Genomic DNA, 23,860 nt, shown 5'->3' on the forward strand with positions numbered 1-23,860 from the left:
TCTTTCTCTCTACCAATTAAGATTAAATGTACCCAAGAATATCCCACTTTCAGCTCTCTTCCATAGAAAGTCCAGGAATGTAGTTCCAGCTTCTCTGAGTACTTATTTACTCAGTCATCTTCTAGGAGGATAGATTTTATTTTGAGATAGAGATTCATTTTATACATGGATTCTGTACAGGACCGCTTTATTCTTGCTGAGGGCAAGATTCCTTTGCTGTTGGGGATAGAGTAAACTTACCATTAACTGCTCAATTAAGTTTATCTTCAGTTGAACAAATGTAAATTCAGGTACTCTGACAATATGTTAAATATGTTTAAACTTTCATGATTGTTAGTTTTATTCTTCAGTAGACAGTATTAGCTTTTGTTCTTTAATAGTAATATGGTGACTCTTTAAGTTCTTCTAATTAACTTTTAAAGTTTGGTGCATTTTTTTCCTTTGTGCCTTGGGATCTTCTTGGAATTGAGGAAATTTCACAGTCAAAAGCCCTGAGTGCTTAGAGCAGAATCTCAATGTAGTCTATATAATATCAACTGAGATGTTTTTTAAAAATGAAGTCAGCTCATACAGAATGGGATTAAGATTTATTATAAGGTCTTTTATGGAGATCAGGATCTTCATTTTTTAACAGATCAAGATTTTTTAGGATTACACTTTGAGAACATTATTTTAAAAAATACTGTGTCAAGTTAGGGCTGGCTTTAGAAAGAGAATGATATGTGTAGATATGTATAGATGCAGCAGGAGAAGGAAATTCCCAAAGGGAGTGTGAGGCATGTTGAGGAGATAGCTTTCTCTCTTGTAGAGTTTTGCCTAAGAACATTTGACATCTGCTTGCTTAGTGCATTTTGAGTTCCAGAATCAATTTCCTTCTCTCACATCACAGAGACTCAATGAACCATTTAGTCTGAGGTCTTGCAAATATATCTGAATCTGGGAAACTTTTACTCTTTCCTTCTTTTTTTATTTTTCTCTTTATTATATCCATATTATTTGGATATTCATACTTCTTTTCTCTTTATTTCTTAATTTTTCTTTTGTTTTCTATATCTCCTTACTTTCTCCCAACATCTTCTGTGAAATTTACCCCATATGATCATTCAGCTCACAAATTCATTTTCAGCTATTTACATTCCATTGTTTATCCATTCTGTTGTGTTATTTATCTCATTAGCATCCAACATGGTAATATTTTCCTTTTCTTGGTTAAATATGCTTATCATGCTTATTTTAATTAGTTCACTGCTTCAATAATTCTTCAGATAATATATATTGTTCAGTTTCTGTTTTTCTTTTGAAATTTTTCTATTCTTCAGTTATTTTGTATTCTGGCCTGTGAGCTTCTATTCTCCTGTATAGCAGCTTTTCTCTTTTGGTGATGTGTGTTGGGAAAGAGCTAAGGACCCACTTCATTCATTTTGTACAAAAATATTTAACATAAATATGTGTCATTAAGGAAAACTAAATTTTAACATATTCTAGGTATTTATATTTTGTTTGGTAGTTTTAATTTTCTGAACTGGTATATATGTTCATAATAATATCTATTAAAAAATAATCAGGGCTTCCCTGGTGGCGCAGTGGTTGAGAGTCCGCCTGCCGATGCAGGGGATGCAGGTTCGTGCCCTGGTCCGTGAAGACCCCACATGCCGCGGAGCGGCTGGGCCCGTGAGCCATGGCCGCTGAGTCTGCGCCTCTGGAGCTTGTGCTCTGCAATGGGAGAGGCCACAGCAGTGAGAGGCCCGCGTACCGCAAAATAAATAAATAAATAAATAAGTAATCAGAGTACCTGTACCAGGCTGTGTGTTAAATATTTGACCTACAGTATCAACTAGGATTGTATTTAATGGCAACAAGCAAATAATTGACTAGTAGTGACATAAATAAGAAAATTGTTTAACACAAAAATTCTGGAGATAGGCTGTTTGGGACTTGTGTAAACTGCAAAAAAGTTTCAAAGGGGACATTGTTCCTTCTGTCTTCTTATTCCAATTTAGCTTTTGGCTTCCATCACAGGATGATAACTGCTGCACTTCTGTTAATCAAAATCATTTTTTGATAATCTACATAGGAATCATGGAGTAGGTCAAAGGATAAAGGGTGAAATGAGATGCTAGGTTAGTTGTGTATTATGTAAACTTTCCTGATAACCTTACCTAATATCTTTTTCTTATATCATATTGGCTAAACTTGAGTACAAAGCCACTCATAGTTGTAAAAGAAAATTGGAGGACCAGGATAGCGAGGGAGCATCCCCGCTTCTATCACCAATGAAAACACAAGAGACAGGGGCTTTGGAAGGCTTCATACATATTACTTCACTGGATCCTTATACAAACTTGGTGAAGTATGTATGCAGCACCTATACTGGTGCTATGGATTTTTGAGTGTTAGAATATTATTATTTCCCATTATTTTCTGATCTTATAAAGGCCAGCATCAGGAAGAATGCCTTAAATATTAAACTTTTAGTTGTGCACGGCTCCAGAAAGCCAAGAATGGAGGCAGCAGAGAGTAATTTACCATAGGAACCATGGAGGAGCTTCTCTGATTTAATTTTGAAAAACAGATATGAGAAGAGGTGAATAAGACAAAATGAGTAAATATAATATGCTATCCTATATGGGATCCTGGAACAGAAGAGGACATTAGGTGAAACCTAAGGAAATCTAAATAAAATATGGACTTTCTGTATTACTAATGTATCAATATTGGTCTATTAATTGTAACCAATGTACCATACTAATGTAAGATGTTAACAGTAGAGGAAACTAGGTGTGGGGTATATGGGAACTCTTTCTGTGGTACCCTATCTTCTTAATTTTTCTGTAAATATAAAACTATTCTAAAAATTAAGTTTATTTAAAAGAAAAAGTAGATCTGTGCAGAGCCAAGACTGAAATGTGTCAGTTATAAGATGTGCCTTGAATTCTTCCATCTACAGGGAGCAGAGTTGACCATGGGTGCCAGCTTATGCACCCTGAAATCCATTGCTCATTTCCTCCCAGACAGTGACTAGTCATGGTAGGGGGATACTAAGCAGGCTTGTTTATAGGAGATATGGGACTCTTCTAATGGGAAATTTTGTTCTGAGAATTCCCTGATGGCCTAACTCAACTTTCTGTAAACTCCACTACATTCTAAGATACTTCTATTCAATCTTCTATCCATCTCTTCTGCACACAGTGTCAGACATGTGTTGCCTGATGGCTCCCTAGATCAAAGCCCCCTCTAAGTTTTCTCTCACTGTTGGGTCTCCTAATAAAGTCTTTGCATACTTGATCCTATCTTATCATTTGCTTCTTGGAAGACCTGGACTAACACTAAAACCATGCGATTGCCACATTAGGTGAAAAACAACAACAACAACTTAAAAATTCAACACACATTTGTGAGAAAAACTCTCAGCAAATTAGGATTTTAAAGAAACAACTTTAACCTGAAAAAGAGCATCTGTAAAAACTTAACAGTTAGCATCTTATTTAATGGTGAAATATTGAACACTTCCCCCTTTGATTAGAAATAAGACAAGGATATCTACTCTCATTACTTCTATTCAACATTGTAGTAGAGATCCTAATCATTGTAATAAAGAAAGAAAGAAAAGGATTAAAATCAAAAAAGAATAATGAACACTGTCTTTATAATTATTGGCATGATTGTTTGCATAGAATATCCTTAGGAATGTACAAAACTAGAACTAGAACTAATATGTGAATTTAGCAAGTCAAAAGATACAAGTTTAATATAAAATATATCAGTTGTATTTTTATATACTATCAGCAAACCATTAGAAACATTTTTTTATTGACGTATAGGTGATTAACAATATTGTGTTAATTTCTGCTGTACAGCAAAGTGATTCAGTTATACATATATATACTTTCTTTTTTTAATGTTCTTTTTCATTACGGTTTATCATACGATATTAAACATAGTTCCCTGTGCTATACAGTAGGACCTTGTTGTTTATCCATTCTAAATGTAATAGTTTGCATCTACCAACCCCAAATTCCCAGTCCATCCCTCTCCCTTCCCCCCTCCCCCTTGGCAACCACCAGTCTGTTGTCTATGTCTGTGATTCTGTTTCTGTTTCATAGATAGGTTCATTTGTGTCATATTTTAGAGTCCACATATTAGTGATATCATATGGTATTTGTCTTTCTCTTTCTGACTTACTTTACTTAGCATGATAATCTCTAGTTGCATCCATGTTGCTGCAAATGACATTATTTTGTTCTTTTTTATGGCTGAGTAGTATTCCATTGTATACATGTGCCACATCTTCTTTATCCATTCATCTGTCGATGAACATTTAAGTTGTTTCCATGTCTTGGCTATTGTGACTAGTGCTGCTATGAACATAGGGGTGCATGTATCTTTTTGAATTATAGCTTTGTCTGGAAATATGCCCAGGAGTGGGATTGCTGGATCATATGGTAATTCTATTTTTAGTGAGAAAACATAATTTTAAAATATTTGCAATATTACCAAAAAACATAAAATAATTAGGAATAAATTTGATAAAGTTTTTAGGACCTTTATACTAAAAATTACAGAACAGTACTGAGATGAGTTGCCAGAAAACTAAGAAATAATGTGAAAAAATGTGTGTGTAAATTAGAATAGCCAAATCAATTTTCAAAAAAAAAAATTGAAAGATTTATTTTACCTAATTTTAAGACCTACTGTAAATATATAGTAATCAATACAGTGTAGTGTTGATGAAAGAATAAGCATGTAAATAAACAAAACAAAATGAATATTTCAGAAATATATGTAAACGTGGTCAAGTGATTCTTGACTAGGTTGCTAAGGCAATTCCATGGGGAAAGAAAATAATTTTAAACATATAATGTTAAAATAATGACACTCATTATAGAAAAAAATATATTATTGCTCATTGTTGTAGGCAGAATTATGGTCTCCCAAAGATGTCCAAATACTAATCCCCTGTACCTGTCAGTATGTTACCTATGGCAAAAGAGACTTTATAGGTGTGATCTAGGTTAAGGATTTTGAAATGAGAAAATAATTCTGAATTATCCAAGTGGCTCAGGCTAATCACATGAATCTTCAAAAGTGAAGAATTTTTCCTGCCTGAGTCAGAAAAAGGTGTCACATGAAAGAGACTCTACTAGCCATTGCTGGCATTGAAAGTTGGGAATAAAGGGCCACAAGCCAAGGAATGTGGACATCGTCTAGAAGTCGTGGGTGGTCCTCGGCTGACAGCCAGCAAGGAAACAGGGACTTCCATCCTGTAACTGCAAGAAACTGAATTTTGCCAACCACTGAGTTGAGTAAGGAAATAGATTCTCCCCTAGAGCATCCATAAAGGAATGCAGTCCTCCAAAACCTTGGTTTCTACCCAGTGAGATCCATGTCAGATTTCTGACATCCAGAACTTTAAGATAATGAATTTGTATTGTTCAAGCCACAACATATGTGATATTTTATTATGACAGCAATAGAAAATTAATGCAACCATATACAAAAAAGTTAATTTGAAATGTATCAGAGAATTAAATATAAAATTAAAAAAAGGTGAAAGCTCTTAGAGGAAGGCATAAAGGAAAATCTTTACATATTTGGATAGGCAAAGATTTCATAGAACACAACAAAAGCATGAAACATAAAAGAACAAAAAGAATAACAAAATTCAAATTTATCCAAGTTAGAAATGTTTTCTCTTTGGTAATCACCATTAAGAAATCAACAAGGTAAGTCTCAGATTGGTAGAACATATTTACAATATATATACCTGACAAATGATATAAGATAAATACTTAATAAATCAAAAGCCAATTAAAAAAGTAAAATATTTGATCAAAAGACATATAATATGGCCAGTACTTACACAAAAAATATGCTCAACCTCATTTAACTTTCATGGAGTTAAAAATTAAAACTACAATTACATACTACTCACATCTATTAGAATGGCTTACATTAATGAGAGTGACCATGGCAAGTGTTGATGAGATGTAGTGGAGCTGGACTCTAATACACTGCTGGTGAAAATGTAAAATGGTACAACTACTTTGGAAAACCCTTTGTCAGTTTCTTAAAAAGATAAATTTGTACCTACCATAGGACCCAGCCATTTCCCTTTCTAGATATTTCCCCAAGAGAAATAAAAACATACATCTACACAAATAGTTGTACAAAAAAATGTTTACAGAAGCTTTATTCATAAAGACAAAATGGAAAACAGTCCAAATGTCTATCAACAATTCAGTGGACAAATAAAAAATGATAAATTCATACAACTGAATACTCCTCAGCAATAAAAAGGAAACAGCTATGATACAACAGCATGGATGAATCTCAAAATCATTATACCGACGGAAAGAAGACAAAAACACAGAAGTACATATTGTAAGATTCCATTTATATAAAAAAAACTAATATATAGTGATAGAAACAGATCAATATTTCTTGCTGCTGGAGTGAGGAGGGAATTATGAACTACAAAGGACTATGAGGAATCTTTTGAAGAAGATGGAAAAGTCTGTATCTTGATGGTATATGGTTGTAATTCTGGGCAAAAGAATTTGCTGTAGTTTGAAAAGCATGAACTTTAGAATCCAGCAGGCCTGGGTACAAAACTTGTCACTAGAACTTACTAGCTTTGAAATTGTAAAGGACTTATTTAACTCTCCGATTTTCAGCTTAATCATCTCTAATAACATGGAAAAATATTCTGACAAATGTTGTTTTGATGTTTAAATAAAAACACATTAAAATGCCTAACAAAAAATCATGTACATTTTAGGTTGTTATAACATTTTTGTGAAACTTGCCTTTTTTTTTTAATTGGGTTGTTGACACAAATTATGAATGACTTCAGATATCAATTTGTTTAATAATTTATAGTTTTACATAATTTAAATCATTTAAAAATTAAAAGGTCTTATGTACTTTCATTATAAACCCTACTAACATTTTATCTGTGTTTAAATGAGCTTGCAAATCATTCCTCCCATCTTCTAGCAATCTTGTTCCTGATTTCCTCATATTCAACTGCCAAGATCTTAATTATTTCTAATAGAATGCAATGTGCTTAGCCACCTTGGTCACTGCCATGATCAATTCCAGTGCCTTGTACTATTTGTCTCATATATTGGAGACTGCTAAGAATTGGAATTATAAGATCATAAATATAAGAATGGGTTAGATATTGTTAGTAATGTGTTAAGCAACCATTGCATTTACATCTGAGCTGCTGTATTCAATAAACATACTTCTGTTCTAAGAATATTATTGTCCTATGAACTCAATTTATTTTACCCTGTGTAGGTTATTAGAGGACACCAGGAGATTTTCACTTTTATTCTATGATTCATATCTCACAGAGACATCCATTAAATTATCTTTCAAGGTGCAATTTAAGTAACAACTTCTCTTCAAACTTCCCCTGGTCTTCTCTGAAAAAAAAAAGAAAAACATGGTAATTAAGTAATAAGGCCTTTAAGATATATAGTCCATTCCCTTTATTTAGGAAGTAGTTAGGGAAGTAATATTACTTGTCTAAAGAAAACAGCCATATCGTGTCAAAGCTAGGACTGGGATAGAAGTTCGTGTTCCCTTACAATTCAGTATTCACTCACTGCACTATATTGACATTTTTTACATCTTCTGAAATAATATAGCCATTTGTTTTTCTATTTATTTTTCTACTTAGCCATGTACATTATTTAGAATACAGAATTTTATGTTGTAAATAAGAAATGCTCCAAATGGTGACGTAAATAATAGCTATTTATTTCACTCATGTTTCAAATCAGAGTTGAACTTTCTGGCATTTGTTGGCTGATGTCCTCATCCTCCCTCATATGTGGTTTCCATTTTGGAATCCAAGATGACTGTTCAGCCTTTGCCATAGCCGAAAGAGTGTGAAAAGGTGAAGATGAGTGACAAGAAAGCAATTTCCTTTAGAGTGACCATGCACAAGTTGCACACATCACTTTGTCATATATTCTGTTGGTTTCATGGTCACAGCTAGAAGCATGAGAAGGGGCAAGTAGAATCTCCAGCTGGGTGATTGATTCTCGGTAAAATCAGGAATTATATCATGAACGAAGTGAAGAATGCGAAGTGACAAATAATTTGTGGTGTCTGTCACAGAATACTTTATATGAGGACCTACCATCTGTTTTTCTGGCAAACCCTAAAGAATCTTGAAAAAAAGTTCCTTTATCATATCGCTGTGAGCATAGAAAATTACATCATAAATTTACATAGTTGCAAAGGTTATAAATCCCAGCACATTACACATATTGATATTTTAAATTATGTTTTGATATCCAGTATCATCTATTTAAAAATAAACTAAAAAGAGGTAAAACTGTCACTGTTTGCAGATGACATGATACTATACATAGAGAATCCTAAAGATGCTATCAGAAAACTACTAGAGCTAATCAATGAATTTGGTAAAGTAGCAAGATAAAAAATGCACAGAAATCTCTTGCATTCCTATACACTAATGATGAAAACTCTGAAAGAGAAATTAAGGAAACACTCCCATTTACCATTGCAACAAAAAGAATAAAATACCTAGGAATAAACCTACCCAAGGAGACGAAAGACCTGTATGCAGAAAACTATAAGGCACTGATGAAAGAAATTAAAAATGACACAAAAAGATGGAGAGATATACCATGTTCTTGGATTGGAAGAATCAACATTGTGAAAATTACTACCCAAAGCAATCTACAGATTCAATGCAATTGCTATCAAACTACCAATGGCATTTTTCACAGAAGCACAACAAAAAATTCACAATTTGTATGGAAACACCAAAGACCCTGAATAGCCAGGCAATTTTGAGAAAGAAAAATGGAGCTGGAGCAATCAGGCTCCCTAACTTCAGACTATACTACAAAGCTACAGTAATCAAGACAGTATGGTACTGGCACAAAAACAGAAATATAGGTCAATGGAACAGGATAGAAAGCCCAGAGATAAACCTACACACATATGGTCACCTTATCTTTGATAAAGGAGGAAAGAATATACAGTGGAGGAAAGACAGCCTCTTCAATAAGTGGTGCTGGGAAAACTGGACAGCTACATGTAAAAGAATGAAATTAGAACACTTCCTAACACCATACACACAAAAAAACTCAAAATGGATTAAAGACCTAAATGTAAGGGCAAACACTATAAAACTCTGAGAGGAAAACAGAGCACTCTGTGACATAAATCACAGCAAGATCCGTTTTGACCCACTTCCTAGAGAAATGGAAATAAAAACAAAAATAAACAAATGGGACCTAATGAAACTTAAAAACTTTTGCACAGCAAAGGAAACCATAAACAAGACAGAAAGACAGCCCTCAGAATGGGAGAAAATATTTGCAAACAAAGCAACTGACAAAGGACTAATCTCCAAAATATACAAGCAGCTCATGCAGCTCAGTATCAAAAAACAAACAACCCAATCCAAAAATGGATGGAAGACCTAAATAGACATTTCTCCAAAGAAGATATAGAGATTGCTAACAAACACATGAAAGGATGCTCAACATCATTAATCATTAGAGAAATGCAAATCAAAACTACAATGAGGGGGCTTCCCTGGTGGCGCAGTGGTTGAAAGTCTGCCTGCCGGTGTGGGGGACACGGGTTCGGGCCCTGGTCTGGGAGGATCCCACATGCCGCGGAGCGGCTGGGCCCGTGAGCCACAATTACTGAGCCTGCGCGTCTGGAGCCTGTGCTCCGCAACGGGAGAGGCCGCGATAGTGAGAGGCCTGCGCACCGTGATGAAGAGTGGCCCCCGCTTGCCGCAGCTGGAGGGGGCCCTCGCACAGAAACGAAGACCCAACACAGCCTTAAATAAATAAAATTTAAAAAAAAAAAAAAAAAAAAAAAAAAAACTACAATGAGGTATCACCTCACACAGGTCAGAATGGCCATCGTCAAAAAATCTAGAAACAGTAAATGCTGGACAGGGTGTGGAGAAAAGGGAACACTCTTGCATTGTTGGTGGGAATGTAAATTGATACAGCCACTATAGAGAACAGAGTGGAGTTTCCTTAAAAAACTACAAATAGAACTACCATACGACCCAGCAATCCCACTACTGGGCATATACCCTGAGAAAACCATAATTCAAAAAGAGTCATGTACCCCAATGTTCACTGCAGCTCTATTTACAATAGCCAGGACATGGAAGCAAGTTAAGTGTCCATTGACAGATGAATGGATAAAGAAGATGTGGCACATGTATACAATGAAATATTACTCAGCAATAAAAAGAAACGAAATTGAGTTATTTGTAGTGAGGTGGATGGACCTAGAGTCTGTCATACAGAGTGAAGTAAGTCAGAAAGAAAAACAAAAACCATATATTAACACATGTATATGGAATCTAAACAAAAAATGGTTCTGAAGAACCTAGGGGCAGGACAGTAATAAAGATGCAGACGTAGAGAATGGACTTGAGGACACGGGGAGGGGAAGGGTAAGCTGGGACGAAGTGAGAGAGTGGCATGGACATATATACACTACCAAATGTAAAATAGCTAGCTAGTGGGAAGCAGCCGTGTAACACAGGGAGATCAGCTTGGTGCTTTGTGACCACCTAGAGGGGTGGGATAGGGAGGGTGGGAGGGAGACACGAGAGGGGATATGGGGATATATGTATACATATAGCTGATTCACTTTGTTATACAGCAGAAACTAACACAGCATTGTTAAGCAATTATACTCCAATAAAGATGTTAAAATAAAAAAACTATATGAGATACCATACTAGGTATAATCTTTGTATATATTTCTTTCCATAAGGAGTGTTCAAGTTTATACAGAGAAAAAAAAATACACATTGTAGAACTATACATAAAATTTAGATAGGTTTGGCGTTAGGAAATTTTGAAATTGATAAAGCTCATCATTAATATCTTTAAATTTCCTTTTGGTACTATTTCCCAATTTCCTCAAATTATTTTCTCTCTCTTCACTATGCATAATAATCTTCAGACTACCAAATAAAAATTCTGGTCAAAACTCAGTCTTTTCCATCGTGAGAGAGGAGATGAATTAATACAGTGGAATGTTTAATATGCTACACTTTCTAGCAGTATATATGAGGTTCAGCTGAACCAACCAGAGAAAACACTGTTTACACCAATGGAATAATTGCTCCTGGTGGAACTTCAGACACCATAGGCAACCACTTGCAAGGAAGGAGAAGTTTTGAAATCCTAAAATCACTGGGGCATTGTCTTGCTGGCTACTCTGTATATGTATAATGCCTGTCTGAAAGCATAGAATAAAATGGTAGAATTTACAATGTAAATTATGAAGCAAAGAAGAACAGGGAACAAATATAATAGTGAATCTTCAGATAGTCTAGAAAAGCTTCCTGCAAAAAGAGAGATTTGGATAGTTCTTTAAGAACAGATATTCTTTGAACAATTAAAGAGAAAGAAGGACTTGGGAAGAGAAAGGGCATTCAGGTAGAGGAACAACAAGCACAAAGAATAAGCATGGCAGGTATGGGGGGCAATATGCTTTTCAAGAATAATTTAAATTAAAACATAGTATGTTCGCCAGTAGCTCTTGTTAGATATAGATGACTTTCACAATACCTAATGTAGAATGACTACTAAAAATGCACAAAAATTTAACTAAATATTTTCTCATGTTAAAAATCTACCTAATGTACAAAAAAGACAGAAAACACTTGTGATATTTGATCATTTTCATGGTTGTCTACAAATACAGTATACAATGCACTAATAAAATTTAAGAACTGGAAAAAGAAATACACTAAAAAATTATCCCTTAACAATCAAATATGTAATATTTTTTCTCCTTGAATTTGTATTTCTATTCTAGTTTTACCATAGAATTTTATTATAATATATATTTTCAAGCCTTTTAATAATCATCATTTAGAGTTTATTATGAAAAAACTATATACAAAATTTGAATATTCTGTGCTCATATGAAGTTTAATTTTTTCCTATTGTATCCTAGTTATTATTATAAGTGTATAATAAAGTTATACATTTCTATAATTATTACTTATAAAAAAGGTTTCACAATGTCTCAGATGCTTGGGGTTATTTTCCTTTTAAGAATTATCTCTGTGTTAATATCACTTTTTGCTCAATTGAGACAATTCAGCATCAGTATAATTCCTATTTTTGCATTGTGTATATATGTTTATATATATGTATAATTATAAGCCAGTTTAACAAAAATATAGTTGAGGGTGGGAAGAATGTTATTAAAAAGCAACGTCACTCAATTCTTGGACACCTGAGTTATATGTCAAAAAATCACATTGTGACATATTATCACATATTTTGAATAATCTATCAATTGAAAAGTCTATGAGGTACTCTTTCAATTTGTTGAAAGCAAATCATCTGGAAGTCACATGATGTATAAAAATATTTGTTACCAGTCATTACTGTCATTCACTTTCTGGACACTGAAATTTTGAATCATCCCTTTATTTCTGCTCTCAATAAACTGTATACAATAGGGCAATTTGAAATTGTAATATTAACAATGGGGGTTAATATTTATTTAGAAAAATGGGTGAGGGAGACTCCTCAAGGGGAGAAGGGAAAGAAGAAACACTGGCTTGTTCTCAGGAAGGTTAAGCTTATGAAAGTATACATATGAGAATCAAGGGTCTGACAATGATTGTTTTGTTCCCTCAGGAAATATTTATGTAACCCCAAGTTGCATGTACCCTAATTTGAAGATTATTGCTTCATAATATATTATTTGTTTACTATTTTTTAAATGGTCTGTTTCAAAAACTGCAGAAACATACCCTTCTACTCACAAAATGCTTGCCATTTGACATTTTATATATCTGATACACCCTGTCCAACCAGGACCTCCTACTAGCAAGTAGGCCATTATGTCAAGGAAATGGCTCTTTATAGCCAAAAGAAATTGAGGAGAGACTGCTGAGTAAAAAGTAATGAATAAGAATGTAAAGTTTTCAGGATTGCTTGCTTTTCTCTGGGTGGCTCATTAAATTCCCTGTTATCTCTCTTTATTCTTATAACCCAAACAATGTTAAAATAGAATTAGCCAAACCCTCACTTGGCCTGTTGCCTACAATTCTAGCTGAAAACAAGTTTGATACTCTGTTTTTGTCAAAGTCATTATATCCTTTGTTTTGACTGAAAAAATTAAAAGTAGTCAGGAGTAATTTTGAATGGCATATTTCAAATTCTTCAAGAACTACAAAATTTACACAAGCCAGGAAAACTATTGGTGTTTTCAGGGTCAAGATCTGTTATGTCATCTAACCAGCCTGTGAGATTCCCTCATGGCCATACTTCAAGGCTAGATGCTAAACCCTTGATAAATGTGCAAGTGAGATAAGAAGTGGGGCTGCTCAGTGAGACCCTGGTAATCTATCAAGCCCACTGGTATCTTATCTTTGCTTTACCTATTGGTTATCTTGTAACATGTGTTCTTTTAATTAAAAGTAATAAATCTTCTCTTGTTTAACTGACAAGAATGTTTGCCCACAGGAAATAGAGGGCAAGGGAATAAGTATACTATAAGAGAAAAACCTAACTCCTTAACAATGAGTCTTCTACAGGCAATAAAAGGATTTGAAACTTTATTTGCTCCAGAAGATATTAAAATACTTGAGGAAAGAAACATTTTTGTGCCTTTGGTTAGTTTTGTTTTGTTTTTAAATTTTTACGTATTCAACAAATACTTAATGACCCAGGACTTATTAGAAGCTAAGAATATCACAGTATACAAAACAGCCCCAAATCCCTGTCCCATGGAGCTTGCACTCTAGAAGGAAATATGGAGACAGCAGGGAACTGAAACAGTGGATCCATGGTTTAATAGGTGTATATTTACTAAAAGTCATATTTCTTGTATAAGAAGTTGTCTAATGGTGAGTGGAGTACTCTTTTACAAGGACAGGAGAAAAGAGTGATACATAGAGTTTTCCAGACAGTTCTAATTTCAAATATTTTACCACTTCTGTAAACTTATAATTTATTTGAAAAATGATGAATGTACATATAAAATCTTTACAGTAACATTTTTATTTATATTGAAGTCAGTCATCTAAGTGAATAGTATAAGTTTTATTACAAAAAGATACAGGCCTAAATACTTTAATGTTTTCTTCATAGGTTTATTATCAGCTTATCATGTCCACAGTTTCCATTTGCCATCTGCTATTATTTCTTTCATTCATATAAATTGAGAACTCTGCTGTGTCAGTTATAGCTTTAGAGAAACGACAATGTAGTGGATAGTCTCCAACATATGACTGGAATGCATTTCAAAAGTATATTTCAAATCCATTGTTTGAACTCAGAACACATTTTCCATAAGGGGGGAAATGTTAAAATTGGTAGTTAGGAAGCAAATTATATTTAAAAATATTTAATGCATATATTTGAAATACTTAATGCATAATGTAGCTAAAATGTACCTCTGCTGTGAAAAACAGAAATTTATTTTCTCCCGCTTCTAGAGGCTAGAAGTCTCAGATCAAGGTCCCCACTGATTCAGTTTCTGGTTAAGGGATGTCTTCCTGGCTTGTGGATATACACCATATGACTAAGACCTCACAAGGCCTTCCCTCTCTGTATGTATATATAGAGAGAGCCAGGGAGCTCTCTGGTATCTCTGATAGTAATCCTATCAGATCAGAACCCCCCCACCCTTATCATCTCATTTAACTTTAATTACTTCCATAAAGGTTCTATCTCCAACTATAGTCAGATTGGGGGTTGGGAATTCAACAAATGAATTTTGGGGGAATGAAAACATTCAGTCCATAATAACTAACACTAAGTAGTGCCCCTGAAATGTAAACTTGTGTTATTGAGTGATGTCTATCCAGTTGCTACTTAGATACCATATCTCCTGGTGAAAGATTTCTGATGAAAAAAGTCAAACAAAATTTAGATTTAAAATATATATGTAAATGACTTATCAAAATGGTATTAGATTTTTTTTTTAATTGAGAGAGAAAAATACTAAGAAAAGTAGGGAGGGAAGCAATGGTGAAAGCATTGTAAATCTCTCACCAACATAACTATTGGATTCTCTGTCACCACTCGTTGGTAGTTTTAGTTCCATGGTTGGGTCTCTACTCAGGCCAGTGGAATTTTAAAGAAGATAGTAGTCTACCACAAAATCACAGTAAATAACCTAAATATTTATCAGCATGGATGCTTAAAATAATTATAATAAGTATTACTACCACACATACAAAAGCCAAAAAAAAAAAAAAGAAAAAGTAATACGTTAATCTAATGGGAATATTGTTTTGTAGACATTGAAAATAATTTTAAATATATTTAAGAACACATAAATATGAGAAAGTGGTAAGTGACATAGTAGGTTATCATGACATATGTTTATAATTATTTCAATTTTGTTATGTATGTGGCATGAGGCATGACCTGTCTCACCTGGAATAACCTATTTCAGTATATTAGACCTTTTAAAAATTTATACCTATAGACATGGTTATAGTTTTGAGATAGATATAGATAGACACAGATAAATAGATAAATTTAACAACAAATGCATTTGATTGCTGGTTTCACCCAGAATATAAACAAGTTGATGGAATGGAGTTAGAGAAGGAGGTGTAAGGATTTATAGAGATTCTTTTGGAGAAGGAAGGAGAGATTGAAGGACACAGAAGTCTTTTTCTTGACTTATGCCATGGAAAGCTAACGCTGCAAATGGAGACAGGACAGAGGTGGCTGGATTGAGAATAGCTTTTCAAATACTTTGAAAACAAAGTTTGCATGAGTGTTTCTCATGGACTAAATGTGAAGCATTTGAGAGACAAAGACTGAAACCATTTATATCCTGCCCAGAGTACTGTGTATGTGGGTAAAGAGGATGGCCACATAAAGTAAGATGTCAAGATGGAGGCTTAAGAGTATATTGTCTAAGCCAAGGTAGCTGGAGAGAGTAAACAAGATATCTACGATTTTTTTTTTTTTTTTTTTTTTTTTTTGCGGTACACGGGCCACTCACTGTTGTGGCCTGTCCCGTTGCGGAGCACAGGCTCCAGAGGCGCAGGCTCAGCGGCCATAGCTCATGGGCCCAGCCGCTCCGCGGCATGTGGGATCTTCCCGGACCGGGGCACGAACCTGTGTCCCCTGCATCGGCAGGCGGACTCTCAACCACTGCGCTACCAGGGAAGCCCGATATCTACGATTTTTAAAAGTGAGAGAGAAAAGAAAAGAAAAAATACCTCAGCTGAAGCATTTTGCATATTGAGAGAGTGAGAAGTTGAGCAGTCAAGTAAAAATTCCTTATTCTCCTACCGCTCCTTCCTTTCACTATTTTGAAAATATTAGAACCTTAATCAGTAAATGTGGAAAAGACAAAAGGTGAAAGGAAAGAGAGAATGGAATCTGACTGTCCTATTCCCCTAAACTGGAGAACTGCTTGTTCACAGGTTATAGTCAAGGAAATGAAGAGAGAAATATTTTCTTTGACAAAGTTTGGAGGTTCAGTAGTATGTTTCTATTGTTTTATGCAGGTGTTTTATTTTCCTTTTTCATTGCGGTGAAATTTATATAAAATAAAATGCAGAGATCTTAAGTAGTTGATTTAATGAGTCAATGAGTTTTGAAAACTATATAAATCTGTGTAACCACCGTGCAAAACATAATATAAACCACTTCTATTACCCCATAAAGTTCCCTCATGTCACTTTTTTGTTTTGTTCTGTTTTTTGTTTTTGTTTTTTGCGGTACGTGGGCCTCTCACTGTTGTGGCCTCTCCCGTTGCGGAGCACAGGCTCCGGATGCGCAGGCTCAGTGGCCATGTCTCACAGGCCCAGCCGCTCTGCGGCATGTGGGATCTTCCCGGACCGGGGCACTAACCCGTGTCCCCTGCATCGTCAGGCAGACTCTCAACCACTGCGCCACTAGGAAAGCCCCCTCATGTCACTTTTTAATCAATTTCTTCTCCCTGTCCCCAGAGACAACCACACTCTGTTACTTAACTTACTTGTTCTTGAACTTCATATGAATAAAACCATGCAGAATCTTTGCGTCTGGCTTCTTTTGATCAACATAATATTTTGGGAGTTAATTTATATTTCTCTGTGAATTTATATTTCTCTGTGTATCAGTAGCCCATTCCTGTTGATATTTGAACATATAACAATATGTTTGAACATAGAACAGTGTCCTTTCTTCTGCTTATGAATATTTGTATTGTTTCAAATTTGCATCTACTATGAATAAGAGTTAAATACATTCTTGTATAAGTCATTATACGGACATACGATTTCATTTCTTTTTTGATGAGCAGAGAATCTTTTTTATTATCAAGTCGCATACATTGTTTCCTTATGTTAGCAGTTTTTGTTTTGTTTTTTAATTATTACCTCACTCAAAATCGAGAAAGTTTCTTCCTATATTTTCTTCTAGAAACTTTGTAGTTGTAGCTTTTTCACTTATGTGTACAACTCATTTCAAATTAATTTCTGTGCATATACTGAGATAGATATTGAGGCTTATTTTAATCATTACTGTTTTCTAGTTTTTTTAGCACCATTGTTAAAAAGATTTTTATATCCATGTTGAATTGATGCAGTTCCTTCATCATAAAACAATTGATTCTATATGTGTTTCTGGATTCTCTGTTCTATTTCAATTATCTATTTTTCTTGGTTATTGTAGGTTTATAAGTCTTGAAATTAAGCATACAATTTTCCCAATTTCTTTAAAGATTGTTTTGCCTATTATAAGTTCTTTTGTTTTCATATAAATTTTAAATTCATCCTGTGAAAATTTCTATAAACACTCCGTTGTGGTTGTATTGGGTAACAGTAAGTTTATCAAATGATTTATAGGAAATTGGCATTTCAAAAGTGCTGAAAAAATTCTTATCCATTAAATTTTCAAATATATCTTCTGCAAAATTCCCTTTCTTTTGAAAAATCAAATAATCCATAAGTTTGACGATTTGATATGCTCCCACAGATATCAGATGTTGTTTGCATTCTTTCTCCACTCTTTCATTTCAATATAGATAATTTTTATTGATGTGTCTTCAAGTTCATTGAAACTTTATTCTGCTTTCTCCAGGCCTCTATTAAGTACATTGAATAGATTCTTTATCAGGGATATTACATTTAAAAATGTTTTTTTTAGAATTTCCACAGGTCTTCAAAAATGCTTTCTATATTCTGTAATTCTTCATCGTTACATATGTAGTATCTAACTTTTTCACTGTTTTCTTTAAGGTGTTTTTCATAGATATTATGAAGTTTCCTTTAGTCAGTTTCAACATATGGACCAACTTAGAGTCTGATTCTGTGCCAGTTATCAATTTATTGCCTGTTAGCTCCAAATCCACTCTTAATTGCCCTGCTTGCAATATGGGAGCTAGAATCTATAAACATTTCTCTTTTGCTAGATGACATGATGGCTGGGCAGCATACTGAAATCCAGTGGTGCTCACCTACAGTGACTTTCACTGTAATACCACAAGTAGCTTCCCAGTAAATTCTTCTCATTAGCTCAGCAGCAACCCTATGGGCAACTTTCTGGGGAATTTCATTGACATTTCAGCAGGAATTGTTTCCTGCTTGCCTGCTTCTGCATGTAGTAACACAGTGAACTTTTCTACCAGCCAGTGGCTACAGCCACACTGCCTCCAATGAGATCTGAATCTAAGCCATGTGCAGAGGAACTTCTTTAAAAAACTTTCCTTCCTTTGGTATTCTGCTTCAGCCATATTGATTGTTAGTGGCTGATCCCTATATCTGAAATTTCTTTGTTCTTTAGAGTTCTATTTACACCTTACTAGTTAATCTCTGTTACTAGTTAATAAATCTTTATTATAAACTCTCCCTATTCAAATGTACTGTGTGGTTTCTGTCTCTCAATGAGAGCCTGGATGATACAGATAATAGTGGTCTCAGGAGATAGACCCACAGAGATGGGATTTGGGGATTGGAATGTTGTATCCTCGGGCTTTAAAACATTGCTAAGTTCCTTGCTAATGAGAAAAGGAATGCTAATAATTCAGGATATTCAGTGTCATCATAAGTAATCAAGCTATCATCAGTGTTTTATTGTGGTGAAGTACCAACTAAAGCAGGTGAGTTGGGAGTCCAGTGACTGTTAACTTGACTGTTATGGCATTAGTGATGACTATAAGAACCTATGAGAACTATAATGTCAGATTCTTCTGTGTCCACTGCAGGACTTCTAGAAAGCAAATGAAAAGCTCAGGTCCCTTAACTGTCACGTCAAATCACAGTATGAAACATAGAGCAATTCCTAGAAAGGCTGCAGATCTGATATTGTTGAAAAATCAAAGAAAAATGTAAAGAGAGAAATGAAAGACAAAAAATGTAGACATGCTGAGTTAACAATGTTAATTGAATTCAGTCTCACCAATTTTCTATGTTAAAGTTAGGGCACAGATTGGGAAAGACTAAAACTTGAAATGGGAACATCTGGTAGACCTAGGTGAAATGAACAATCTTCATCTCCTGTGTCAGTCTAAGCCTCACTTCTCAGTGGAAGTAGATTGCCCTCCTGTGTCTGGGGAGACTGGACTTCCTTTGCTTATAAATCCTATGTCCATGAGGGAAGATGGATGCCAGTTCTACTCAAGGCATATCACAATCACTTCCTTTTACTATTAGACCCGTAACTAGCGTCCAGTTTCACAGTGTTTCAGGGGGAAAGATGCATACTGTAACACAGAAGGAAATACCTTAAACCCCAAGAGAATTTCAAGAGTTTGCTATTATATCTGCAGAAACCTGTGAAATATATTAGTTGAATGAAGAAGGAAACAAATACTATTTATGTAAGTGAAGTTACTAGGGATTCTGAATTCAATGCATTAACTTGTGTACTGGAGGTGACTCAAGTGGCTTATTATTTGGTTGACTGAAACTTGGACTCAGTGTGGTCTACATTTAATGAGATTGAGATACTATAGCATACTTGGTATTACAATATGAAGCAGGGAATCCAAAGGCTTAGGCATATAAGAATGTGGGAGTGATGATACATGACCTGTATACCCACTATGTTCTATAAGAAGAAACAGAGCACAGTCCCTTCACTAACGCATTAAACATTCATGAATGGAACACCTACATCCTTGAAAAGCCCTCTAGTTGCTCTTCTTTGTAGGCCAGATATGGCCATTTAGGGTGCTGGCTATTTGGGATTCTGGCTAGATATGAGTTTCCTGATTTTAGTTGTCATCATGAGTCCCCAGAATAGCAGAGGCCAAGTGGCAACACTTAATTGCCAACATCAAGGTGGTCATATCTACCACAGGCACTTACTGGTAATAAGAATGCCTTGGCTGGAAGGATATTTTCCAGTGTCTAATCATTGCGTCAGTAGGAATGAAATAGATGGCAGGCAGCGTACTAGATAAATATTTATTAGTAGGCTAATAAATTTATCTACTTATATTTATTCTGGTAACATTGCCTGTAGATATAACTTAAATCAAGATCTTTCAAGTATTCTACATTTTCCCTAGGTTATTCTTGCTATCAAAATTATGTTGTTTAAAAAAAAAAATTTCACCCTGATCAGGTTCTTTAAATATGTTTATATTTTGTATTTTGTACTTTGAACTTTGACTGGATCTAGTCATTTGACATGATTCCTTGCTGGAAGTAAGACTATAAATTCTTATGATAAATGGACATCTTAAAATCCCTTTAAAACTATGAAAAGGTAAAACTAAAGCACACTTGCAATTATCATGGGCTGTACATGAAACTAGTTGATTTTATTGCTCAGTATCATAACAAATTGCTCAGTATCATAACAAGAAACTGTAGTAGAATAGTCCTTTGTTCAAATTAAATGGATATTTACTGAGTATCTGTGATGCACTCAACACGAAGATGTGTGATATCCAATATATATAAACAATAAAATCCACAGATTCTTCCCTTAAGGACTGTACACTGTATTTGGGAAGAACAGTTCTAACCAAAAAAGTACAGTTGTTGCATATATTTTATACATATGCATTATCTGCACACATTACGTATATATAATATAATCATTATATAGTATATATATGCACATTACATATCATTACATACATTAGTGTGTGTGTGTATACTTTTATCTCTGCTATAACCTTGCCCTGTATTAACAAATTACAGAGCAATTTATTATCTACGGGAGAAAGGAGGGAAATAAAGGTGATAGAAGAATAAAATAAAACAAAAAATCCATAAAAATTATCTTAAATAATATCCATACACTTAGAAACTAAATTGAAAAAAAGTATATAATTAACTTGATAACAGAATGTATTGTCACTTGCATGATAGTTACTGGAGAATACAGTTAATTAGCTCAACTTCTGTCTGAAATAATAAGAATATTGTGTCATTTACTGTAGTCAGATTTTTGTAGAAAACCATATTGACTGAAGGAAAAGACAATCCCTAAGGTATTTACAACTTTAAGACTAACTCTGACTCCATATATATTGTTTCACATTTATCATAGTGTTTAGAATTAAATTAATTTTGTGTTTATTTTATCTTCCCAGTCAAATGTTTGTAATGATGGAGACTATATTTCATAAATATTTGCCTGCTGTAGTAGCACTCTGTGTAGTGACTTTCTTTAGACATATTCAGTACATTTCCTACACTTATTGTGTATATTTCTTTGGCAGTGAAATGGATATATTACCAGTCTTTTGGTATTTAAAATTGTGTAAGCTTTTAGTTATTGGAATTAAGATAGCTGAATTTTAAGTATAAAATATTAAAGATAATAGTTACTATTGGACTTCACAGTAAAGTATAAAAATGAAAACTCAAAACAAAATATGTTATAGCCTGTCATCATGCTACCTTTTTATGGAAGGTTTCCCATCATAGGAGGCTTTTCTTTCTATTTGGGATTTTTAGGTAACAGGAATGAGTATGTGAATATCAACAATCTCTTATATGTAATAAAAAGTACATATAACTTTATAAAAAATGTTTGAAGTCATTCTTAAACAGCATTGTATGGCTTGAGATTTTCTAGTTTTCAGAAAGAACTCCTCAAGACCTGAGGTTTTCTCTAAAGTAATTCAGTAAAGTGACCAAATACCCCTCATTTTAATGGACTGTATCAGCCTGTTAGGAATTTTCATTGGAACATTAACTCGTCCTTTTATAGCCCTATTCTCAACTAATAGTTCTTGTCCTCTTTCAAAAAGTCAGCAATTGTGAAAGCATTTTCTTATTAGGAGTTTTCCCCAGTTTTGTGGAGATGATATTTTTAAAGCTACAGCCATTCTTTTAGAGTATTCAGTTTGAGATAGAGCAGAAATATTTTTAGAGTAATTGTTACACATAGCACTCCTGTTAGTAGATGTTTCATAATTTTAAATAGCTGCTTTCCTTGTAATTAATAATTTTACAAATATTGATTTAATATCTGATATATCTTCGGAGTGCTAGATGCTGTCATTATAGAGACAGATTAAAATTAATGTCCTAGAAATACAAAGAAGTGAAAATAGAACACATTGTGAATAAAGAAGTATAGAATATTTGCAGCTGAATCACAGTGAAAACTAACTGCCTGAGAAGTGGGTAAAGTGTCATAGGAGTATATAAAGAAATATCTGAAATATGTCTTGAAAAGTGAGTGAGAATCATGAAGTGTATAAAGAGAAAACCATATTCTGGGCAAAAGGTCAATGTGTAAAATTTCAAAGAAGACTTACAGACCAGTGAGAAACCCTGGGCAAAATTCAATAATAGTGTCATTTGGGAGAAGGGAAACCAGGACATATGATTAAATAAGGTTTTGTTTATTAAGAGAAGATAACAGAATGTTCGCTGTAAATAACAGAAATTCCCAATTCTAACTTGCTTTAAAAACTGTACATTTCTTGTACTACATAAAAGAAATTCAGTTTCAGAAATAAAAGCATGTCTTCAAGCATCAGTGTCATCATCAGGAGGTTTGCAGCATCACTTCCAGACACAACAATAGAGTATATAGAGAGGAAAATACAGAATATTTGTGGTATTCCTCCAAGATAGCTGACATGTGGGAACAATGAATAAAATGTATTTAAAAGATAAACCATATACCTAGTAGTATACAAAAATGAAACTAAAGAGTATCGTTCTAACCCCACTGTGGGAATATATATATAAATAAATATGTATATGAAATAAATAAATACGTAATATATAAAGTAGTTGAAATGAAAACACAGTCACATCCATAGATAAAGAGGTCTTTTCTGCTTTAGTATCTTTCTTAGCAGTAGAGAATCCATCTTAAGGATTTCTTAGCAGGTCTCCCAATTCATTGGCTATAATTTGATCACGTGCCACTAGTAAATCCATAACTGAGAAAAGAATGGGACCACCAGACTGATTGAGATTAATCAGAGAAGATAACCTAAAATTTTGATGGCAGTCACTTTCTCTGGTGGGTCACGAATGAATAGTTAAGTGAAATTGTGTGGTTTGGTTTTGGTTTTGGTTTGCTTTTAAGAAAGGAAGATCGGGGGAGAATTGGATAGGTAACCAACTTGTTCATTATTTAGAACAAAGAAAATTACCCACATGTTTAATGAAGGTAATAGAGTGTTTATTAAATCAATGAGACTCTCTCAGATTTATAGCATCAAATGAGCATAAAATGTATGGGTGCAAGTTTCCAGGGTGGTGTTCTCAGTCAAACTTATGTGGATTAGGAAAGATTAAATACCTCTATGCTTTTCTTTTCTTTGACATTATGCTGTAAGTTTGAATTTAACAAACGAGAAGCTAGCAGAAGTTCCTTGTAGAAAGTGATGAATTTTTCTTTTGAGAAGCTAATGACAAAAAGGATAATGGATG

The 23,860-nt window shown here is 34.1% G+C and overlaps 1 long non-coding RNA gene across 1 annotated transcript in view; it reads right to left on the minus strand.

The window, feature by feature from the left end:
- Nucleotides 1–9,841: 9,841 nt before the first annotated feature.
- LOC125964070 (uncharacterized) overlaps nt 9,842–23,860 on the minus strand; it is a 162,118-nt gene continuing 148,099 nt past the window's right edge. Inside the window, exon 2 of the long non-coding RNA XR_007476675.1 lies at nt 9,842–9,884. This is a non-coding gene — a long non-coding RNA (uncharacterized LOC125964070). The remainder of the gene's footprint in view (nt 9,885–23,860) is intronic.

The sequence above is a fragment of the Orcinus orca genome, chromosome 3 (genome assembly GCF_937001465.1).
Source record: "Orcinus orca chromosome 3, mOrcOrc1.1, whole genome shotgun sequence".
NCBI classification, from domain to species: domain Eukaryota; kingdom Metazoa; phylum Chordata; class Mammalia; order Artiodactyla; family Delphinidae; genus Orcinus; species Orcinus orca.